General features: G+C 41.4%; 1 long non-coding RNA gene across 1 annotated transcript in view; it reads right to left on the bottom strand.

Moving 5' to 3' along the window:
- Positions 1-201: 201 nt before the first annotated feature.
- The window catches only part of LOC120502295, a 28,313-nt gene continuing 22,514 nt past the window's right edge, over positions 202-6,000 (bottom strand). Inside the window, exons 2-3 of the long non-coding RNA XR_005627499.1 lie at positions 2,298-2,495; positions 202-1,367 (exon numbers count right to left, since the gene is read on the bottom strand). This is a non-coding gene — a long non-coding RNA (uncharacterized LOC120502295). The remainder of the gene's footprint in view (positions 1,368-2,297; positions 2,496-6,000) is intronic.

Genomic DNA, 6,000 nt, shown 5'->3' with positions numbered 1-6,000 from the left:
TTAAAGAATCAACTTTGGTGCTGAGAAAATAGCCCAAATTTTACTCAGCTATCAGAAGGGAATGAAGACTAAGCTAATTATTGTAACTCAACGATAAATTGCCAAGAAGTTTCCAATCATTTAGGAGCAGCTCTTACTCACACTTTGGGGTTAGCATGTCCCAGCTGTAATTTACCACTGAAATGATACACAGATGTCAGTAATTCCAGGCTTAGGCAGGAGAACAAGAGGGAATACAATTTATTATTTCACTTCATAACTATAGTTAGAAATGTTTAAGAGAAATACATACATGTACACTGGCAGTTACAGCTCCTTTAAATTAGGAATAGTCCCTGTGGTTGGACTATCCCAGGAAACCTAGTAATTGCTTGCCTTACATGACTGTTATAATCTTGTGGCTGATTAGTGCAACAAAACTACGACAGCAATCAGGGAAACTCAGCAGCTGGGGTGGTGAACGTGGTGCAATCTCCTAAAGCCTCCACTGTTTGTCAAAAAAATTTGATTTATTTGATAACACAACTTCCTTGGTAAGAAAGTACCAGCATGATGGCATCCAAGTGACCAGATAAAAGGGAATTAAGTAGAGGGAGGATGGGAAATGGGACTATGATATGATTTTGATTTCCAAATCTGCATGGAATGAACAATAATATGCATGTCCTTCCCCCACAGGACGAGGAAAATTACATAAGTAATGAAACTATTGGATTAGGAAATGGACTAGAATACCAGAACTCTTTTGGGAATGCGTTCCAATCAACCAGATGATAGAAAACCTAAGAAATGACAGCGGAAGGCAGCAACATTATTATGTTATTAAACTCCTTTCAGCAAATATATCTAAGCACAGGAGAGCCATTAGGCCTCCTGCTCTTGTGCAGTCAAAGAATTGGGGTCAATTCTTCATTTAGCTTCATGCAGGAATACAAAGTTACTGCAGGGAAATTATACCTCAAATATCTATATGTGTGTACACATGAATAGCTTACTGTACGAAAACCCTTTCTGGATAACTGAGTGCACCAAAGGTGAGTTATATGACATGAAAAATCAATGAGAAAGCAGGGAGCATCGTGGTTTTTTGTTTTCAAACACATTTGTTTTATGAATTAAATTCCCTGCTTGCTGAGCAGTCACAGCCATAGTTTTTCCTGGCTTCTCTTTAAAATAATCTTACAGCTCTGTATTCTCTTTACCTTTTATGTAGCTATAAAGCACGTTTTCCAACCTGTGAGACACATTCCAGCTCGCAGGTGTCCCAACAATCCCACCAGTGCTGGCTGTGAAGGCCACAATTACACCTGGGTCACATGTGAGCTTCCCAGAACAGGACCAAAGACCAGAAGGAGTTTTCACAGTGGCTGGAAGGAAAATATGTGTGAAAAGTGACTTTGGGTAGTTCTAGAAAAAGTCATTTAATCTGTTAGCAGCACCGGTTGGATACATCACTGCTATATAATGAGTTTTTAAATAGAAATAAATGTGTTTGAGGAGTTATAATGGTTTTTTTTGTTAATAGAAATAAATATGTTTGAGCTGCCAATGATGCAAGGAGAAAACTGAGGGGCAAAACAGGGGAGCAACTCTCCTAAAAGGAAACAGCATCAAAGGCACAAGGAAGAAGGAGATAGAGACAGGGAGGTGCAGCACAGGGAGGAGAATCTGCAGAAGAGCAGCAGGCTCTGGGGGGGATGAAACCACAGGAAAATTGAGACCCACTGCTAGAAATTTCCCCTGAGAACTTTAAGAATAGGCAATTGTCATTGGGAGATGTTATTTCTCTTATAATTTCCTTCTAGAAACAGTATCCAAGTCCACATGTGCAGACAAAGACATGCTTTTTCTTGGCTTTTTGTCCAGACATATTATATTTTGGGTATTTGCACCAGAGCTTGCCAAACAGACATAATTTTCAAATTCAGAGTTTTATTTCAAGCATAACTTCGTTATACTCAAAATTTGTTTTAACCAATTTGAAACTGAAACCCCTGAAAGTTATGGGGTTTTTTTCACAGCAGCCTTTGCTCCGTGGGCTCCAGGAGGATCAGACAAAAGGCTGATTTCCTCAGGAAGCAGTTGCCATATGGCACTGGTGTCTATTGCCTGCACCTGCCTCCGATACCCACCGAGCTCTGGCCACCCTCAGAGCAAGCAGGCAGCAGCTCCCCTGCCTGTAAAACCTCACCAGACTCAGCTCATCTCGGCACCAACCCCCTCCTCTCCCCCCCAGCCCCAGCAAGCAAACCCCCACTGGATTCTGCGATGAATCCAGTGCAGATTCTCACAAATACCTGGAGTGACGTGGCTGGGACGGTGCTGGGTCTCTTCAGCCATTCTTCAGCAGGAAGATCTGGGGTTTTCTGTAGTTTTGGTGATAATGGCTTGGCCCTGGGGAGGGCAGCTGCTCCAGTCCATCCCCTCGCTGGTGCTGGCACGCGCCGTGCCAGGGTCACGGTGCAAAGTGAAGCGGCCTCATTAGCATCTCTTGACTGAAAAAGGATAAAACTTAAAATGAATCCATCTGTTTTCTGTGCTGCTTTGTTTATACTTTCTAATGCTGGGTTTTGGCAGGCCCAGGCACTATTTATTCATCACTGTTGTCACTTATCCGTTCATCTAGCCACAGAATTTTGAATAGGAGTGTTCGCTTACTCAGGCAAATTTTTCTCTGTGTATTTGTTTGTCTTTTTGGATACAAGTGCCAAATATTTATTTGAAAGTGAAATCCTGAACAGCAGTCATGTGAAAGCAAAGAGACTGGGAGGAAAAAGGAATAAAGGTATGTTTGATAGCACTCAAACTGCAGTTCCTGTCAACAGATCCCACTTTTATTCTGTATAATGAGCTTTCCTCACTGTACAAGGAGCCTTGTGCTGAGAAAAAGCAAAGCATCCTTGCATCTGTTTGAAATGTTCATGTTTGGCAGTGGTTTTTATTCTTAGAAATAAGAACCACAATCAACCATAAACAATAGGATCAATAAGAACCATAACCAATAAGATAATGATCATAGAATGGTCTGGGTTGAAAGGGTTCATCGAGTTCCAGTCCCCTGCCATGGCCAGGGCCACCTTCCACCAGAAGAGACTGCCCAGAACTCCATCCAGCCTGGCCTTGGACACTTCCAGATATGGGAATATGCAAACCTCTCCTATGAACTGAAGAAAAGAATCCTTTTAATTCCAAAAACATGGAAGAAGAGAAGTACATGGTTAATGGACACTCATTAAAGAGAGGGGAGCACCAGCTGAAAGAAAGATTCCCAGAGTTACAGAGAAATGATTGTGCCCCTTCAGTGCCTCAGTAACTCCCCAGTTAGGGGAGACAGCTCCAGCCATGGTCATCAGTCAGGGAAAAAAATGGCTTAACTGCCTGGGTAAAAGGGTCTAATCAGACACTGGGGTTGCTGAAATGATGCTTGGAAGCTCTTTACTCAGCACATGCATGATGAACTACCTTCCTTCCCCTGAACATCCTCATCATACAAAGGTCAAAACAGACAAAGTCACTATAGGATGGTGTCTGATCTGAAGGCTGAGGTGTCCAGTCTAATGTATTTATTTATTTACACGTACCTGACACTTCAGCTTGCAGAAACCTACCTACTTTCCTGACTTGTTTAATAACTGTAGCCCATATCTTCACCAGAGCTGTGGTCCATGGTTCTTTAATTTCCCCACACCATTAACTTCCCTTAAAACTGAATCTCTGCTCACTGTAAATTTAGTCAGGCAAGAATCACTCAGAGAGGAACATGATCAGCAATAATTTATATCGTGCTCAGCAGAAGAAATATTGTATGTATGACAGTCTGTATCATTGTGGGTTGGGAGATTTGGGCTGGCCAGAAAAAACACTGCTTATTTTTAAATAGGCTTTAATTTATGTAACCTTGACTCAAATCAGAGATGATTTCAATGCATTTGTAAAACTCCTTAGCACTGATGAAGTTGCACAGATACAGAAATGGAGTTGTTTATTCTGCCTTACTAAATAGTTGTGGCTGGACCTTCTAGCACCTAATCAAGACATAATGAATGCATTCATGTTTGCAAAATCACAAGAAGTGGAAGCTACTTGCTGCACAAGTGAGGTACTGTGAACAGAAATCAACTTTAAAGTAACAGGGTAAGGGTTAGAACAACTTAATTAAAAAAAAAAACCCAAAAAAACAACAAAATAGCATTGTGATAATTTTTCACTTGCAGAAGGATGCAGATAGTCATTATGTGAAAAAAGGGAAAAAATGCTTTCTGTGCCTTGGATGCTGACATTTGTTTCTGACACAGACAGAGGGAAATTTCACTTTTAAAATTACATCTGTAGATAACCCTGTAAAGGAGCCCTGGCCCCTCCTCCTTGCCAACAGAAGCATCATTTTGACTGTACACAAACAAAACTGGAAGGTCACTGGTTCAGACAGACAGGCCAAGCAGGCCCTGCTTGCAAATATACTCATTTATTTTGAAAGAAAGGAGTGGTGCACTGCAGTTATACCAAGTTCCTGCATCCTAATACGCCCTCACCTCCCCTCTCCCACATACGTTTTGCACTGTCAGTTTTCAGATGAATAAAATCACAGATATTTCTGTGAAAGCCAACTTTCAAAAGGAACAGGATAAAACATTTGAGGAGTTGTGTCAGGAAATCAGTTTTCAGATCATGCTGGGTTTCTGCCTCTGCTTGAAGCCTCAGGATGCCCTGCTAACCCTCCATGTGCAGTGTGAGAAGCCAAACCCAAAGCTCTAGATTTTCCTCTGCAGCAGGGCTCCTTTCCAGGTGTAACCAGGAATGTTCTACCTGGACCATGTACTTTGAGAGGACACAGCTGCCACACCCTTCCTTATGGAATGTAAAAATCAGCCCACATGTGATACACTGCAGGTCCATTGCTCTGGACAAGGGTGCCTGGAAGTACTGCCCTCCAAGTGCCACCTGAACACCCAAAAGTCATTTATCCATTAACCCTTTATGAAAATAATCTGTTTTAAAAATTCTCCATTGTGTTGACTTTTGCACTCTTTGCCAACATTGAAATGATCTCATCCTTAAAGGCACTAAAACTTCGCAGGCTGTGCAGGCATTCCAAGCACAAATTTTAGAGTTTTCATCTCTGTGACCTGCTCCAGCATCACTGATCTCCATTTTTCCCATCTGATTTGATCCCAAGCCTAAGCACCAGTGACATTTTCCTTTTCCACATGAGCTCAGCCAGTTATAGCTGCTCTCCAGATTATTTTCCTGACGGGTGTGTTGTGACCCTGTCTGACGTGCTGCTGCAGCTTTATCTGCTAGATAAATCTTCCTCAGTGAACTCGTGTGGGGAGTCCCACTTTGAACTAATTGTGTGTGCAAAGTAAGCGTGGCACAATGCACATAATCCAAAGGTACTTAATGTGCAGTAAGCTGCCCTACTTTTGGTACAATTGTCCTACTTTTCAGTCAGCAATTTTGCTTTTCTCCTCTATAGAAAACTGGCTAAATATTCTACTTTCTGCCATTACACTTCTCCTTCCTTGGGGAAAAATAAGGAAGATAAAGCATATAGGGAATGTGCAAAACACTTTCTCCTGTATCCCTCTTTTTTTTTTTTTATTTCTATCAGCATTCATCTCAGCACTAGAAAACACAGCATCAAAAGCAGGCCTTGCTTCAGTCATGCCTTGTATTTAAACAAACTGATCAAAGCACTTTATAGGAATTTACTGAGCCAAATGAAGTTCAGTAGAAGTATTGAAATTGTCTTGTCACTGCAGCAAGAAAGGTTAAAAGATTTTCTTGTGGTCCTGCTGGTCAGTCATAGAAACAAGAAGCACCTATCCAATTTATTATGCTGTTCCCTTTCTTTCCTGTCTCTATTTAATTGGGGGTTTTGGTGCTGTAAGAGCTGATGACACAATGCAATGCTTACTATGACTTCTATTGGGTTTTGTACTTAAATTTTAAGGGAAGATTTGTAACTAATACAGAAAAAAAAATGAATCAGGCCATACA

The sequence above is a fragment of the Passer montanus genome, unplaced genomic scaffold, assembly GCF_014805655.1.
Source record: "Passer montanus isolate IOZ18808 unplaced genomic scaffold, ASM1480565v1 scaffold216, whole genome shotgun sequence".
Classification (NCBI taxonomy): Eukaryota; Metazoa; Chordata; class Aves; order Passeriformes; family Passeridae; genus Passer; species Passer montanus.
Note: the sequence above shows the minus strand (reverse complement) of the source record. Positions and strands in the feature narration are given on the sequence as shown.